At 39.4% G+C, this 19,003-nt stretch overlaps 1 protein-coding gene and 1 pseudogene across 1 annotated transcript in view; one reads left to right on the top strand and one right to left on the bottom strand.

Moving 5' to 3' along the window:
* The window catches only part of RTN1 (reticulon 1), a 242,343-nt gene that overhangs the window by 34,313 nt on the left and 189,027 nt on the right, over positions 1-19,003 (bottom strand). The gene's annotated exons all lie outside the window — the stretch shown is intronic.
* LOC122704983 overlaps positions 1-19,003 on the top strand; it is a 62,376-nt pseudogene that overhangs the window by 196 nt on the left and 43,177 nt on the right.

Raw genomic sequence — 19,003 nt, 5'->3', positions numbered from 1 at the left:
CTAGGAGGCACTGCCTGTCCAATGATAGCCCCAGACATTAGCCTTAACAGAAGGTACCCCAGGTATCTTGAGCGGTGGGTGTTGACTGTCACATTACTGGAGCCAGTGTGTGGCTCTGACAGCACTGAGCAGCAAGGTGGGAGCAGCATGTCCCTCGCAAGGAAGAGCAGGCAGAGGCAAGCCCTCCCTCAGGTGTCGGGCAGCTGTGTCAGAATCCTTAGGCCATGAGTTTTCACTGGCCAGAGAGCTGACCTTGGAATGTCAGCTTAGCTGAAAGACCACATTCTTTTTAGTCATGCTAAATCTGGAAAGAGAAGCTTGATGGCACCCGAAAAATCAATACAACGGTTTCACAGTTGAAGATTGAGGAGGTAAGATGTCTGATGTCACAGACAGAGATACACACTAGTAAGAACTGAGGGTTTTCCAAAAAAAAAAAGAATTGAGGGTTTTCTATTAATGCCCAGGTGCTTAGGAGAAGCATAAATGATCTTATTAAAGGAAATTCAGGAAGAAGAGTACAAACTCGACTGGGGATGCGGGTGTTAGATCCACTTGTGTTACAAACTTTAGTTCTGTGGCTTTCAACAAGTCATTTATCATCTCTGAACCTCTCTCTCATAATATACAGATGAATTACAGATTTAGACGTTTGTTTCTATGAAGTAATACAAATTTATTTCCCATAGACATTGCAAATGGGTGCTTTCTTTGCACAAGTGCAGACAAAGTATTAATTGAAAGCTCTTGGCAAGGTCAAAACGATAGAATGGGTAGAAAAGATATGTAAATTGTCCTTTAGCAGTGAAAGAAAACAGAAAGCAAAATAAAGCTTGCTGAAAGCGGGCAGGAACTGCCTCTGTCTTTAAACCAGGAAAGAACAGACGGGCTTTGTAAGCAGCCAGCTTAGAACTCAGTTTAGGTACTGCCAGGAAGGGAAGTGATTTCTTTAGTTTTCAGGATGAAATCGTACATTAGTCTGTTATAGGGAAAAGCAAAAGAGCCAAGTTTTGTAATCTCATCCCAGATCTAGATGAATGTTGAAGGCTACCACGTCGCCAAATTGTGTTTGTCTACTATAGCATCAGGATTTATACTGATGAGACTCAATGGCACCTGCATTGATACACTTATTTAAGAAATACTTACCAATCACCTACTGCATTCCAGATACTGCTCTAAGCATAAAGCAAAGTTTCTACTCTTAAGAAGTTATATGCCAGTCTTATGGGAGGAGCAGAAAATAATAAAAGAGGTAAATATTGTATATATTTCACTTGAGGAGTGTACTTGGGAAAATAAAGCATGTAAAAGAGGATAGAAAAGGATGTGGGTGGACATTTGCTATTTTATAATGAGAGTCTGTGAAGGCCTAACTCCTGGTAAAAGTAGAGTAGACACCTAATGGAAGAAAGGAGAAAGCCATTAACATGTATGGGAGAAGAGTATTCACAGATGCACTCAATTTTCAGAACAGAATGTAACAGCTAGTAAACTATATCAAGAATTCTCACAGAACTCCCTGGTTTTTTAAGGCTCAGAAGTACAGCAATTGGAAGAAAAGGCACAAAACCAAAAAAAACCACTTCATTATAATAAAAGAACACTAAGAACTCTGTTCTATGCCATATGGAATAAGGAAATTTAAAGGAAAAACCAATTTGGTACATAACCCACTGTACCAAAACACTGCATGAGTTGTCTTCAATTCAAATAAGAGATTAGCAGTTGTTATTTTCCAGGTGCTTTATCTTGTGGTATGCACTGATATTTAGCTGTTACAAGATCCCTATGAGGTAGACAGTATTTACTTTCATTTTCTTGATTCATTCATTCATTCAATCTACAACTGTTTATCGAGCCCACACTAAGTGCCTGTCTCTGTAAATACAAAAGGAACTGCCCACTGGGACTTGAGTTTATTGGGGGGGAAATTTACATATAAATAGATAAATGCAATCAGTGGATTGTGTGAACAGGAAACCAGTGGGTACAGAGTTCTTATGGGCAGAGGTTTCAGGAAAAGCTTCAGAGAATAGATGACAATTAAGCTAAGTTATGAGTAAGAAATGTATCAGCAGTTTGAGTGATGGGCTTTCGTGGCAGACAGAGATGGAAACTTAATTTCGGAAATGTGTAGAAGCCAGACTGTGACAGCCCTGAGTAGTAATACTGTCAATAGATGAGGGAGACCCAGCAGGATTTTAAGCAGAGGAGTTAACATGGGAAGTGGCATAATTTATCCAAATTTGGCTGAGAAGTTTCCAGAATCAACTGTTGCTGTGCAGTCACTAAGTCATGTCTGACTCTGCAACATCGTAAACTGCAGCACACCAGGCTTCCTTGTCCTTTACTATCTCCTGGAGTTTGCTCAAATTCATGTCCATTGAGTTGGTGATATTATCTAACCATCTTATCCTCTGCTGCCTCCTGCTCCTTTTGCCTTCAATCTTTCCCAGCATCAAAGTCTTTTTCAGTGAGTCAGCCCTTATTAGGTAGCCAACGTACTGAAGCTTTAATGTCAGCATCAGTCCTTCCAATGCATATTTAGGGTATTCAGAGTTGGTGTCCTTTAGGATTGGTTTGATCTCCTTGTAGTTCAAGGGACTCTCAAGAGTCTTCTCCAACACCACAATTCAAAAGCATCAATTTTTCGGCGCTCAGCCTTTTTATGGTCCAATTCTCACATCCATACATGACTACTGGAAAAATCATACCTTTGACTATATAGACCTTTGTTGGCAAAATGATGTCTCTGCTTTTTAATATGCTGCTCAAGTTTGTCATAGCTTTCCTTCCAAGGAGCAAGTGTCTTTTAATTTAATGGCTGCAGTCACTGTCTGCAGTGATTTTGGAGCCCAAGAAAATAAAGTCTGTCACTGTTTCCACTTTTTCCTGTTCTATTTGCCATGAAGTGATGGGACCAGATGCCATGATCTTAGTTTTCTGAATGTTGATTTCCAAGCCAGACTTCTCACTCTCTTCTTTCACTCTCTTCAAGAGGCTCTTCAGTTCCTTTTCACCTCTGCCATTAGGGTGGCATCATCTGCATATCTGAGACTGTTGATATTTCTTCCAGCAATCTTGATTTCAGCTTGTGATTCATCCAGCCTGGCATTTCACAAGATGTACTCTGCACAGAAGTTTAATAAGCAGGGTGACAATATATAGCCTTGTCATACTCCTTTCCCAATTTTGAACCAGTCCATTGTTCCATGTCCAGTTCTGTTGCTTCTTGACCTGCATATAGGTTTCTCAGGAGGCAAGTAAAGTGATCTGTTATTCCCATCTCTTTTGTCTGCAGTTTGTTGTGATTCACACAGTCAAAGGCTTTAGCATAGTCATTGAAGCAGATGTTTTTCTGGAATTCTCTTGCTTTTTCTATGATCCAACGGATGTTGGCAATTTGGTCTATGGTTCCTCTTGCTTTTCTAAATCTAGCTTGTACATCTGGAAGTTCTTGTTTCACATATTGCTGAAGCCTAGCTTGAAGGATTTTGAGTATAATCTTGCTGCTGCTGCTGCCAAGTCACTTCAGTCGTGTCTGACTCTGTGCGACCCCATAGACAGCAGCCCACCAGGCTCCCCCGTCCCTGGGATTCTCCAGGCAAGAACACTGGAGTGGGTTGCCATTTCCTTCTCCAATACATGAAAGTGAAAAGTGAAAGTGAAGTCACTCAGTCGTGTCTGACTCTTCGCGACCCCATGGACTGCAGCCTACCAGGCTCCTCTGTCCATGGGATTTTCCAGGCAAGAGTACTGGAGTGGGTTGCCATTGCCTTCTCCGATTATCTTGCTAGCATATGAAATGACCACAATTGTGTGGTAGTTAGAACATTCTTTGGCATTGCCCTTCTTTGGGATTGGAATGAAAACTGACCTTTTCCAGTCCTGTGACCACTTACTGAGTTTTCCAAATTTGCTGGCATATTGAGTGCAGCACTCTAACAGCATCATGTTTGGGGATCTGAAACAGCTCAGCTGGAATTCCATCACCGCCACTAGCTTTGTTCGTAGTAGTGTTTCCTAAGGCCCACTTGACTTCACAGTGCAGGATGTCTGGCTCTAGATGAGTGGCCACACCCTCATGGTTATCCAGTTATCCAGAATTGACAAAAGACATAAATTCTATCCCTAAGCAAGACATGTAAGAAATCCATACCCTGACTCACATCACAGTGAAAATGCAGGGCATCAAAACAAAGGAGAAATTTTAAAAGCAGATATAAATAACAGACAAATTAGAGGAACAGCAATCTTCTCATTAATAGAAGCTAGAAGACAATGAAATAATATCCTCAAAGTGGTGAAGGAGAATAACCACCATCTAGAATTATATACCCAGAAAGACTAATACAGGCATTTTCAAAAAAATAAGAAATGAGAGAAATTCCTAATGGCAGACTCTGCAGAAAAATAAACCAAAAACAGTACTCCAGAAAGAATAAAACTGAATCTAAATTCAGTTAAAAGGTAAAAGTGACATGCATGAAAGAATGCTGAGCATAAAGATCAGTAATGACTAACTTAATGAAAGGGTTATAAATGAAAGATGAAAGCAAAACAGTGGACAAAACAGAACATAGGTAGAAAGCAGTGATAACAGCAAAAGCATTCTAAGATCCTAGTGTTGTTCGGGAGGAGGACAGAGATATTTAGACTATGAAAATGTCATATTTATATGCTAAATATTTAATGGTCTCCAGTAAAAGAAAATAATTAGAATACATAACTTCTACGAGAATAAAATTTACAAGCAAGATAATTAATTCAATCAAACAGAAATTAGGCAAAGGAAAAATGAGAAGCAAAGAAAAAAACTAGTAAATTGAAAGCACAAAATAAAGCATTAAAATGCTTCTAAATATATCTAAATAATGCCAACTAAAAAAAGATGAAAGCTCTCATAATGGATGAAAAAGATCTAGCCAAAGGATGTTTTCAAAAGAAAGTCCTAAAACATACTGACACAGAAATGTTCTAAGTAGAAAGGGGAAAAGCTATACCAGATTAATTTCTGTAATAGTGACCTTGCTAGATTTACTTATTAATTTTACTTGTAGATTCTTTTGAATTTTATGCATACATAAGAATATCTTCTCTGAATAAAGATGGCTTTATCTCTTCCTTTCCAATCTTTATATTTAATTTCCTTACCTTAACTTACAGCATTGGCTAGGACTTAATGTTTAGTAGAGGTGGTTAACAGGGACTATCCTGTCTTTTTTTTGAAATAAGGGGGAAAATGTGCCCAAAATTTCATCATTAAACATGATGCAAGCTGTGAATTTTTTAGCTATCCATTATCAGAATAAGAAAATTCCCTCTGGTACCAATTTTCTGAGAATTTTTGTCGTGAATAGATACCAGATTTTATCAAATGCTTGCACGAGCCTAGTGAGATGATCACATGGGCTTTCTCCTTAATTTTATTAATGTATACATTACATGGATTGAATTTTGAGTGTTAGAGAAAACTTGCATTCCTAGAATAAACTTTATGTAGCCCTAATGTGACATTCTTTTTATATATTGTTGCTCAATTTGGATTCAATTTTTTAATATTTTGTGTAGAATTTTATCATCAATATTCATGAGAGATACTGTCCTCTTCTTTCTTTTCTTATAATATTTTCTTAAGTTTTTGCATCAGGGTTAAACTGGCGACACAAAAGAGTCGGAAAGTGTTAATCCCTCTAATATTTTCCAAAGGAGTTTATGTACGATGGTATTATTTCATTTTGGAATGTTTGCAAGAATTCACCAGGGAACCCATTTGACCTGGAGTTTTATTTGTGAGATGATCTTTAACTACAGATTTCTTTAATGGTGTAGGATTATTCTGATTTTTTAATTTCTGCTTATAACAATTTTGGTCAGTTTTTTCCAAATTAATTTGTCAATTTAAAATATATTGTCAAATTTATTGGCATGTTACTCATAATATCATTTTTTAATTTTTTAATAATCTGGAGGAGTCAAAGTCATGTTTCCTTTCTCATTTATGATATTTTAAGCTTTTTCTCTACTCTTTCTTGATCATTTTGTTGGAGATTTTTCAATATAATGAATTAGTTTTAAAGAATAAAATTTTACTCTATTGCCTTTTCTCTGTTGTATATATACTCTCTCTTTTATTCTCTTATTATAATCATTATCTTACTTTACTTTCACTTGCTCTTCATTTATTGTTGTTCTTTTGTTAAACTATGTCCAACTTTGCGACCAACCCCATGGACTGCAGCATGCCAGGCATCCTGGTCCTTTAGTAATGCCTGGAGTTTGCTCAACTCATGTCCACTGAGTCAGTGATGCCATCCAACCATCTAATCCTCTGTCATCTCCTTCTCCTTTTGCCTTCAATCTTTTCCAGCAACAGGGTCTTTTCCAATGAGCTGGTTCTTCTCATCAGGTGGCCAAAGGATTGGATCCTCAGCTTCAGCATCAGTCCTTCTGATGAATATTCAGGGTTGATTTCCTTTACGACTGACTGGTTTGATCTCTTTGCTGTCTAAGGGACTCTCAAGAGTCTTCTCCAGACCAGAGTTTGAAAGCATTAATTCTTTGGTACTCAGTCTTCTTTATGGTACAACCCTCACATCTGTACGTGACTACTGGAAAAACCATAGCTTTGACTTCCTTTATTAGCTCCTTAAAATGAAAGCTTAGATTATTGTCAGTCTTTCTTCTTTTCTAATACTTCATTGAAAAGTATTAAATACCCTCTAAACACTATAGCTGCATCCTGCAAGTTTTGATACATTATGTCAATATTATTGTTCAAAATGTTTTCCAATTGGCATTGAGAGTTTTTCTTTGGTCCACTGATAGTAAGAATTGTAATTTTGAGGATTGTTCTAACTATCCTTATTGTTTATTTCAAGTTGATAGTTGTGTTCAGTTCAGTTCAGTCACTCAGTCGTGTCCAACTCTTTGTGACCCCATGGACTGCAGCACGCCAGGCTTCTCTGTCCATCACCAGCTCCTGGAGCTTGCTCAAACTCAGGTCCATCAAGTTGGTGATGCCATCCAACCATCTTATCCTCTGTCGACCCCTTCTCCTCTTGTCTTTAATCTTTCCCAGCATCAGAGTCTTTGCCAATGAGTTAGTTCTTTGCATCAGGTGGCCAAAGTACTGGAGTTTCAGCTTCAGTTTCCAATGAACATTCAGGACTGATTTCCTTTAGGACTGATTGGTTTGATCTTGCAGTACAAGGGACTCTCTAGAGTCTTCTCCAACACCACACTTCAAAAGCATCAATTCTTCTGCACTCAACTTTCTTTATGCTCCAACTCTTACATCCATACATGACTACTGGAAAAACCATAGCTTTGACTAGATGGACCTTTGTCTGCAATGTCTCTGCTTTTTAATATGTTGTCTAGACTGGTCACAGCTTTTCTACCAAGGAGCAAGCATCTTTTAACTTCATGGCTGCAGTCACCCTCTGCAGTGATTTGGGAGCCCAACAAAATAAAGTCTCTCACTGTTTCCATTGTTTCCCCATCTATTTGCCATGAAGTGATGGGACCAGATGCCATGATCTTAGTTTTCTGAATGCTGAGTTTTAAGCCAGCTTTTTCACTCTCCTCTTTCACTTTCATCAAGAGGCTCTTCTTAGCTTTCTGCCATAAGGGTGGTATCATCTGCGTATCTGAGGTTATTGATATTTCTCTTGGCAATCTTGATTCCAGCTTGTGCCTCATCCAGCCCAGCATTTCGCATGATGTACTATGCATATAAGTTAAATAAACAGTGTGACATACTCCTTTCCTGATCTGGAACCAGTCTGTTGTTCCATGTCCAGTTCTAATTGTTGCTTGTTGACCTGCATACAGATTTCTCAGGAGGCAGGTCAGGTGGTCTGGTATTTCCGTCTCTTGAAGAATTTTCCACAGTTTGTTGTGATCCACACAGTCAAAGGCTTTGGCGTAGTCAATAAAGCAGAAGTAGATGTTTTTCTGGAGAATACATTCTGTATAACTTAATCCATTGAAATTTGCTGAGACTTGCTTGAGATTTGATTACTTTAAAGCCCTAAAGTTTGACAGTTGAACATATAAACAAAGTGAAGAGAAAAGCCACAAACTAGAAGACATCAGTGAAAAAACTTCAAATTCATACTAAAAGAAATTTAACAGGAAAATAGGAAAAAGTACAATAAGCAATTTGTATAACTGGAAATACTTTTGAGTCAACAAACACAGTAAAAGTGTGGTTTTCTACTAATCAGGGAACTAAAAATAAAGACCACTGTGAAAAAGTTACATTTATGAAACTAGAAAAAATTGAATGTTTGATATAACTAAGTGTTGGTAAAGATGTGGAAGAAGCAACACATATAATGCTAGATCATTAGAACAATTTGGCTACTTTTAGTAAGTTGATATCCATACCTTATGATCTAACAATTCCACTTCTAGGTACCTACTCTGGAAAAAAATCTCAAACTTGTGCACAAGAAGATATGAAAAAAGTTGTTTACTACAGTGGTGCCTATAATACTAGCAGTGAAACTGAATTTCATTGTATGAACTGTGCTTTATTCATACAATGGAAGCCTATATAGCAGTTAAAAGTAATGAATGAGGATTTCATGAAGTAGCACACATAACTCTGAAAATAGAATACTGAGTTAAAAAATGCAAATTGAAAAAGGATATATACAACATAATGTCTGGCAACAGTGGAGTAAAGAAGCCGGCAAATTATCTTTCCCAAAACCAATTATGAAACTGAACAAATTTGCCAAAGATAAAGGTCAGTCAATGGCTGACTCACAAGAATTAGCATGACTCTCAGTTTTATTTTTCTTAGCACATATAAAACATTTTATGCTTAGAACAAGAAAGGACACCTAATCCACATGTAATTTGAAAGAGGGAAGTATTTAAATAATAAACACATGAAAGTCACAAAATCAACCCACAACAATAAAATTAAATGCATCTAAGGAGACTGACATTCACTTTTATGTTGATTGTAACTTGAGAAATAATAACCTGATTAAGAAACCAGTAACATAGAATATTCAAATTTTATGCCATCACTGTATACCTATTAGAATAGCCCAAATCCAGAACAATGACAATACCAAATGCTGGCAAGGATGTGAAACAATGCAACTCTTGTATACTGCTGGTGGGAATACAAAAATGCTGCAGCTACTTTTAAGACAGTTTGGCAGTTTCTTACAAAATGAAACACATTCTTATCATATGATACAGCAATTGTGCTTCTTGGTATTTACCCAAAGGAATTTAAAACTTGTCTCCATACAAAAAACAGCACCCAGATGTTTGTAGCAACTTTATTCATAGCTGCCAAAACTTGAAAGTAACCAAGATGACCTTCAGTAGGTGAATGGATAAATATAAACTGTGGTACATTCAGAAAACAAAATATTATTCAGTACTAAAAAGCTATCAAGCCACGAAAAGACAAAGAGGAAACTGGAATGCACACCACTAAGGGAAAGAAGGTGATCTGAAAAGGCTCCGTGCTATATGAGTCCAAGTATGTGACATTCTGGACTTCCCAAGTGGTGCTAATGATAGGCTGCCAGTGTAGGAGACATAAGAGATGCGGGCTTGATCCTTGGATAGGGAAGATCCCCTGGAGGAGGGCATGGCAACCCACTCCAGTATTCTTGCCTGGAGAATCCCCAAGAACAGAGGAGCTTGGTGGGCTACAATCCATAGGGTTGCAAAGAATCAGATACAACTGAAGTGACTTAGCATGCATGCACACATATGACATTCTGAAAAAAAACCATGGAGACAATGTGGTTGCCAGGGGTGAGGTAGGAGAAATCAATGTGCAGAGCACAGAGGATTTAGGGCTTTCTTCTTTATCTGGAATGCCTTTGTGTGTGTGTGTGTGTGTGTGTATGTGTTAGTCGGTCAGTTATGTCAGACTCTTTGCGACCCCATGGACCACATAGCCTGCCAGGCTCCTCTGTCCAAGGAATTCTCCAGGCAAGAATATTAGAGTCAGTTGCCATTCCCTTCTCCAGGGTGGGATGTCTTTATTTTCTCTTTATTTATGAAGCATAGTTTAACTGGATACAGAATTCATAGTTGACAATTTTCTTGCAGCAGTTTAAAATAAAATATTGTACCACTTCTTATGACTTCCATGATTTTAGGTGAGAAATTTGCTGTCATTTGAATTGCTGTTCCCATATTGATATGTCATTTCGCTCTAATTGTTTTCAAGATTTTGTATTCAGTTTTCAAAAGTTTACTTATGATGTGTTGACATAGATTTGGAGGGTTTATCCTTTTGGAAGATAGCTCAGCTTCTTGAATCGCAAGGCTTGTATTTTGTCAAGTACGGTTAGTTTTCAGCCATGAGTTTTTCAAATATTCTTTCGGCCTCCCTCCTTTTCCTCTCTTTTTGGGACTCTGGTAATATAAACCATGGATCTTTTGTTATTTCTCCACTGGTCCCTAAGGCTCTGTTCACATGGTTTATTCCAGTCTATTTTCTTTTTATTGTTCAGACGAGGTGAACTCTATTGTTCTGTCTTCAGATTCACTGATTCTATTCCAGGTCATCTCCACTCTAGCATTGCACTATACAGTAATTTTTGAAAATTTGCTATACTTTTTTTTAGTACTAGCACTTCCATTTGGTTATTTTATCAATTCTATTTCTTTGCTAAGATTTTCCATTTTTGTTTTGTTTCAAGAGAATTTGTAATTGATTGTTGAAGCATTTTTATGATGGTTGCTTTGAAATCCTTTCTAGACAATTCCAGCATATGATTTACCTTGGCATTGGCATCAGTTACTTGTTTTTTCTCAAATTGTGATTATCTTCCTTCTTGGTATGACCGATGATATTCTATTGTATCCTAGATATTTGGTGTATTATATCAGGAGACTTTGTTTCCTATTTAAGTCTTTTATTTTAGCAGACAGTTAGTCTTGTTTAGGTTTAGCATATGGGTCTTGAGCCTTGATCAAGTTTTGTTAACTATAGCTCTAAAGGCAGTTTAACTTTTAGAACCTTTGCAGACTGTTTTGGTCTGTTTTGTTTTTCTGCTACCACTGGGGCTCCCACTGGTATCTGGTGGTCCTGCCAAAGACAGCAGAAGAGGTTTCACCAGACTGTGCCAACCAGTGTCTCTCAGTAGGGAAGTGGTATGATGGGATCCCCTAAATGGTGCCTCCCAGCTGCCCTGGTGTCTGCTGGCATGGGGGAAAAAATCTCAATCCCTCAGAGCAATGAGGCTTCCAGAACTAGGCCGCTTGTTGCACCTGGACTCCTCTTGCCAGCTCTGCCTACCTCCCTCAGTTTCTCTTGGCATAGATGGGGAGCTTCTGGCCTGGAAGGGAAGCAGAGTATTTCCCCTAGATGCTTATTATTGGCGGGGCTCCTGATTGACCTTACTTTGCTAGCTTTGCCAGGCTAGCCTGGTGTTTTCAGAAAGAGTCCCACTGGACCTGAGGGAGATATGAACCTACCTGGGCTTCCTTCTATTGCCAGGTTGAGGATCAGATAACACTAGGTCTGAGTGGTGTTGTGTTGAGGGGGGAATAGAAGATGTTCTGCCTCTGTATTGTTCTTCCAGTCCTGGGGTCGCAAATGAGTTTGCCTTCTTACCACCCGTTAGAATTCTCCTCTGGTCGTCTCTTGCATTATTTCCAGGGTTTTTAATTGTGCTTAGAGGAAGTGAGTGGGCAGAAACAGATCTATGCCAGAAGTTCCATTAATTACTTTTAAATAAAACTGCCAATCACAGACATTAGGGTCTTCTACAACCTCCTTCTTCTCAGTACCATCATAACAGGAGTGTTCAAATTTATTTTCTTTATTGTGCATGATAAGTTGCTTCAGTCATGTCCTAATCTTTGCAACCTTATGGACTGTAGCCCGCCAGGCTCCTCTGTCTATGGGATTCTCCAGCAAGAATCCTGGAGTAGGTTGCCATGTCCTCCCCCAGGGGATCTTCTCAACTTAGGGACTGAACCCTTGTTTCTGTATCTCCTGCACTGCCAGGTGGGTTCTTTACCACTAGCACCACCTGGGAAGCCCATTCCCTTTTATTCTGCTGATTGATCAATACAGGCTGGTGCTGAGGTTTAGTTTTGGCGTGTGGAATTTGAATCTGTGCTGGGACATGAACTGGTAATCTTGCATATACAGTGAAAGAAATGGCTGAGGTGAAATATCTAATATAATAACATCTTTGCTTTATTTTGCTTTTGTAAAGGAATATTCTGATTTTTCCAGGCAAATACTGATGGCCAAATTTACTCTAAGGAAACTGAGAAGGCCTGAAAGGGAAATCTGGAGCATGCTAGATGAGGTTGTGACAGAGAAGAGTGCATGTACTGAACACACTGAACTGCGGTTGGCCCACCCTGGTAGATGCCATAGTCATTTTAAACCCTCCTCCCTCATGTTCTCCTATTACTATGGAGCCTATAAAAACATATAGTGGCATATAGCTGTATGACATGCACATACACTCTTTCCAGATTGCCTTGCCCATAGGGGTGGCAATGTAGTCAGGTTTTAGCCAATGAGATATAAAGAAAAGTCTACTGGAGAGCTTCTGTGAAAGGTTTCTTTCCTTGATGAAAAGCAGAGTAAACTCTTTTGTCACTCTGATTGCCCCCACCTTACTGTGAGGCCATGAAGCCCGGAACTACTGAAGTCATCTTGAGGTCATGAGGAGAAGGCCATGGTAACTGTAGACAGCCCAGTGCTCTGACAGTGTAGGTCTGTTGAGCCACCTGTGTCTCTGGAATCTCCTACCTCTGAACTTTTTATTAAGTAAGCAGTCAATGTCCTTATAGTTCACACTGATGCTAGTTGGATTTTCTGTCATTGCAGCCAAAGCATTCCCATGGATACACTCACTGACAGGGTTAGCACTGTTGTACTTTTTCCTGGTTCCTTTCTTCATTTTACAGATTCTTTGTATCAGTGAAGAGCAACACTACATTATGTTTCCATTTTCTGCTTATTCCTCTCACCATTAATGACTTAGATATTTTCTTTGAAGGTCATTATTGACCACCTTGACAGAAAGCCACAGCAAATAGAATAAGTAAATGAATGGTTTGGTATTGCAAAAATCTGCCTTATACATTCAAGGTAAAAAGAAAACACTCTCAATAAATCATCACAAAAGGAACCTACTGACGATTCTGCAGTAGTGCCTTATTAATATAAAGTCTCCCGTGCATGCTCAGTCATGTTTGACTCTTTGCAACCCTATGGACTATAGCCCATTAGGCTCTCTTTCCATGGGATTTTCCAAGCCAGAATACTGGAGTGGTTGCCATTTCCTTCTTTGGCGGATCTTCCTGACCCAGGGATGGAACCCAGCTCTCCTGTGTCTCCTGCATTGCAGGTGGATTCTTTATCACTGAGCAGCCAGGAAAGCCCAAAGTCTCCCCACCACTGACCAAAAAAAAAAAAAAAAATCCTCTGCTGAACGTGCAATAGTGAACAAGGACCAGAAATTGGATTTAAAATAATGATGTCATTAAACATTTCAGCACAGGAGTAAATTTGTGCAAACACTTGCAATTTTGTAAACCACTCCTAACATACCTAGAAGAAAATTTAAAAAATAATACTAATCTGAAAGTGTGTTGAAGGAAGCTGCTGAAGCAGCACTGAATTTTTTTTCTCAGCAAGAAGCAAATGGAATTCACAAAACCAGTCTCACTATTTAGGTTTGGAATTTCAGGGGAGGCCTTGTATTAGGGAAAAAGTAAGCAGACAAACGACAAGAATAGTCAGCTCTTGTGGAGAAATGTGTTAGGACAGAAACAGCAAAATTCTAAGGCACACAACCACAGGAGCTCAAAGGAATAAAAACACTAAGACTGAATATGAACACCTCTCCACTCTTAGCTAGCTTAGTAATTTAACCTCTTTTTAAAATTTATTTTTAATTAAAGGATAATTGCTTTACAATATTGTGTTGCCTTCTGCCATACCTCAACATGAATCAGCCATAGGTATACACATGTCTCCCACCCTTGAACCTCCCTCCCACCTCCAACCCTATGTCTGGTACATTTTTAATAATTTGTATTTCTCTTCATCTCTTCAATTGCTTTGTGAAATCAACTGCATTTAGTTCATGCTATTAAGCCTAAGAGGGGCAGATAAAATAGTAGGAAGGTAGTAATAGCTATATTGACCAAAAAAAAAAAAAAGAGCCAGGCACTCAAACAGCTTGTATATTTTCCCCTATGTGCAAGGCATTCTGGAAAAATTATATGTGCATGTCATATAGCTATATGTCACTATATGTTTTTATAGGCTCCATAGTAGTAGGAGAATGTGAGAGAAGAGGGTTTAAAATGACTGGCATCTACCACAGCAGGCCAATCACATTTTAGAGTGTTCATTTTAGAGTGTTCAGTACCTCATCTAGCATGCTCCAGATTTTCCCTTTCAGGCCTTGACAGTTTTCTTAGAGTAAATCTGGCCATCAGTATTTGCCTGGAAAAATCAGAATGTTCCTTTACAAAAACAAAATAAAGCAAAGATGTTACGTTAGATCTTTCACCTCAGCCATTTCTTTCCCTGTGTATGTAAGATTACCAGTTCATGTCCCAGAACACATTCAAATTCCACATGCCAAAACTAAACCTCATCACCAGCCTGTATTGACTTAATCAATAGGAATAAAGAGAATGGGCTTTCCAGGTGGTGTTAGTGGTAAAGAACCTGCCTGGCAATGCAGGAGATGTAGATACGAGGGTTTGATCCCTGGGTTGAGAAGATCCCCTGGAGGAGGACATGGCAACCTACTCCAGGATTCTGGCCTGGAGAATCCCATAGACAGAGGAGCCTGGCAGGCTACAGTCCATAAGGTCACAAAGAGGTGGACATAACTGAAGCAATTTACTATGCACAATAAAGAGAATGAATTAGAACACTCCTGGTTACAATGGTCGTGAGAGGGCAGTGGTGGAGATGCAGACATAGAGAAGAGACTGTGGACAGAGATGAGGGAAGGGGCTGGTGAGACAAATGGAGAGAGTAACCTCTTTTTTTTTTTAATGTGTAAGTTATTGTCTGTGTTACAGTGACTCTAGAAGTCTCAGAGACCAGAAAGAGATTCATTCTTTCATAATAATGGCGATAGCAACTCCCAGGCTAAAAACTCCTGTGAGGTGAGTATTAAAAGACACTTAGAATGACTCAATTGTTGTCCATTGACCCTGTAGGAATGCTTTGAAGTTGGTTAACTGGAGATCTAGACAGATGTGTCTGCTCAAAGGACTCCTGGTCTCAGCAACAGAGTTAGGGCCACTTCTTGATTCAACTTCAGTGTTCTTAGCACAGATTTACTCTTTGGGTATAAAATAATGATAGAGCTGTGCTCAAATTATATTCTTATTTTTCTTTTACTCTAGTGTTCTGGGTATGGATGGTTTTTAAAAGTCTTAAAGGTTAGACACTTATTTAAAGATAATTCAGCAAAACTGACATCTGATGTTAAACTTGAAGTTTGAAAAGAACTCTGGCATGTTTGGCCCAATCTCCTTCAAATATGTGTTTTAATACCTCCATGAGAGCAGGAGTACAGCCATCTTTCAGCCTGTTCATTTGCTAGAAGATAAGAAGAATATGTCCTAGTATATGCTTCTTAGGTGGTCACCTGCCAATGAAGGAGATGTGGGTTTGATCCCTGGGTCAGGAAGATCCCCTGGAGAAGGAAATGGCAACCCACTCCAGTATTCTTGCCTGGAGAATCCCATGGACAGAGGAGCCTGGTGGGCTGCAGTCCATGTGGTCATAAGAGTCGGACACAATCTAGCGACTAAACAGCAGCAATATGCTAAACAAGTGTTTACATACTAAGCTATCACACACACACAAAAAGGTAAACAACATCCTATTATTATAAATGTCTAGCATATTTTGCATGTGTATTTTAAGACATTTCAGAAGATGTTTTGCTATATAATCAAGTAGTGGTTTCCTTAGAATGTTCCTATTAATGTGATTATTAATCAAGTCTTCTTAAGCAATTGCCATGAAAACAAAGACAAACTGGGCAGTTTATGCTTGCACACTATTCCTTGAGGATTTTCTAACCCAGACCACAACACAGAGTGAATAGCGGTGCCTTCATTACTATGACAAGGAGCACACACCACTCCATCCTATCATCTTCAAGGTGGTGGACTCTACAGAAGTATACAATGGCTGTTTGGGGGTTGACAGAAGAGGACATGGGGAGGAGAGAAGGTTGTTATTTAAGTTTTTAAAGAAATGTTTGTCTTGCAAAGATACATGTCATAGAGTCAAACTTGTGAGAAGGAAAGGAGAAAATGTCAAAGTCTTCCCTATTTAAAGATCCTTCTTCATATAGTATTACCAGATTTGTGGAGAAGGATTCTTAACTTCCCATTTTAAAATTCCATTAGCTTAAGATAAACCAACAGGACTTTGTGAAAAAAGTCCTCCTTATTCCTTCTTTTGCAATTGTCAGATAACATGGAATGAAGATTATATGTGACTCAGACATGAATCAAAGAGTAGAGAAAAGAATAAGAGCCATATCAGAGCACACATTTATTAACATATACAAGTGATAGACACAGGGCTAAGTGTTTCACACAGATTCTCTCATTTAATCCTCACCAACATCCATTCCACCAGAGGGGAAGTATGACTCGGATTAGGGAACTTGACTCCATCCCCAGAAGCCATACGCAGCAGTCAGGTACAGACCCAGGTCTGCCTGGCTTCAGAATGCCAGCTGTGATTCAGGATACTGTACTACATACTGACATTTCCTAACAGCCACATACTGTCTGCACTGGAGAGCCAGGGGCTGGGCAAAACAAATGGTCTAAAGTTTCTGAAGCTGAAAAGGCCAGTCTCAAGCTAAGGGGCAGTTTTGAACTTCCCCAGTGTGTCTGGGGCTGGACTTGGGCTCAGAATTCAGTGAAAGGGAAGGATAATATGTGTTTAACGTTTTGTTCTGCCCACAAAATGAAACCAAAAAAGCTCAGATATTGACATTTAGCTCCTGCCTTTCTCCTTCTTGAAGCAGATACCACACAGCCTGATGCTGCAGGGATTAGCTGGAGGCATGAATTTTGGCAGTCTCTAATTGTGGGCTTCCCGTGTGGCTCAGCTGAAAGAATCCACCTGCAATGCGGGAGTCCTGGGCTTGATCCCTGGGTTGGGAAGATCCCCTGGAGAAGGGAAAGGCTACCCACTCCAGAACACTGGCCTGGAGAATTCCATGGACTGTATAGTCCATGGGGTCACAAAGAGTTGGACACGACTGAGCGACTTTCACAGTCTCTAAACTCAGGCTCACTTTCTCTCTGGGCTTCAGGATATGAATCTAGTCTGGTCAAGATGCAGCAATGGCAGTGGAAAGAGCTCTGTCTCTGCCATGGACTAGCCTGACTACTTTAGACTGTTTGACTTTCCTGAGCTCAGCTTCATCAGCAGAAGAAGGATACCACTTCTCGCCACACATATGTAAATAGGCCAGCACTTATGGTGGTCAATAGCCAGCAGATAGGGGGAATTCGGAAGAGGGTGAAATTAGAACACCTGAATCCATGGGGTCGCAAAGAGTTGGTCATGACTGAGCAACTAACACTTTCACTTTCAGAGCACCTCAACACAGAGTCATTCCTTAGAGGAAAGCAAAGTGCTAACAAGTTGCCTTGGCTTGAATAAAGCAAGTGCAGGACCTTAAAGGATATTACTTTAAAACATTGCTGTACTCTAAGAATTATTTTCTTCCTGCTATGATGCTTTGAGTTGCATATAATCCACAAAGAGGACACACTATGTGACAAATTATTTTCCAAATTAATATCATGGTGTGTGTAACACTTCTCAAATAAATTATATTATATTAGATAATGATAATTGTTTAACAGATAATTTGTTGAATGAATGAATACAAAGAATATATTTTTGCCTTGACTTTTTTGCCCAACCAGGAAGTTCAAGCCAAAGTTAAAGTGAAAGGGTTAGTCACTCAGTTATGTCTCACTCTTTGTGACCCCATGGACTGTAGCCCACCAGGCTCCTTTGTCTGCGGAATTCTCCAGGCAAGAATACTGAAGTGGGTAGCCATTCGCTTCTCGAGGGGATCTGTCTGAACCAGGGATCGAGCCCAGATCTGCATTGCAGGCAGATTTTTTACTGTCTGAGCCACAGTTTTGAGAGCTCAGTGTTCCAGTCATGTACAGGTGCTGGAAAACAACGTTGAGTAAGGCACAGATGGGTCATCAAAAATTAGAAGACAGAAATGTAATGAAGTAATTGCAATGCAGATGAGATCACAGTTTCTTTCAAATACTTGGTTTCCAGTTATAGCCTAAGGAGCACAGAGCAGGAGAGATGAAGAGATACTTTAATGACAGCTAAAAATTGCCAGTCCCTAAAAATTCTTTTTACAAGGGGATTACTACCAAATGATTTAACAAACCTCATCAAAGAAAACCCAAGCATATAGGGAGTGTGTGACAGTATGTACATGTGTTTGTGTAGTATTCAACATATTGAAAGACTTTCATCTTTCATACTGAAAAAAGTTCTTTCCCTGCTGAAAGAAGTCTATCAGTTCAGTTCAGTTCAGTTGCTCAGTCATGTCTAACTCTTTGTGACCCCATGGACTGCAGCACACCAGGCTTCCCCATACATAACCAGCTCCTGGAGCTTGCTGAAACTCATATCCATTGAATCAGTGATGCCATCCAGACATTTCATGCTCTGTTGTCCCCTTCTCCTCCTGCCTTCAATCTTTCCTGGCATCAGGGTCTTTTCAAATGAGTCAGTTCTTCGCATCAGGTGGCCAAAGTATTGGAATTTCAGCTTCAACATCAGTCCTTCCAATGAACATTCAGGACTGATTTCCTTTAGGATGGACTGGTTTGATCTCCCTGCAGTCCAAGGGACTCTCAAGAGTCTTCTCCAACACCACAATTCAAAGGCATCAATTCTTCAGTGCTCAGCTTTCTTTATAGTCCAACTCTCACATCC

The sequence above is a fragment of the Cervus elaphus genome, chromosome 12, assembly GCF_910594005.1.
Source record: "Cervus elaphus chromosome 12, mCerEla1.1, whole genome shotgun sequence".
NCBI lineage: Eukaryota > Metazoa > Chordata > Mammalia > Artiodactyla > Cervidae > Cervus > Cervus elaphus.
The sequence above is the reverse complement of the archived record's forward strand: the minus strand, read 5'-3'. Positions and strand labels throughout refer to the sequence as shown.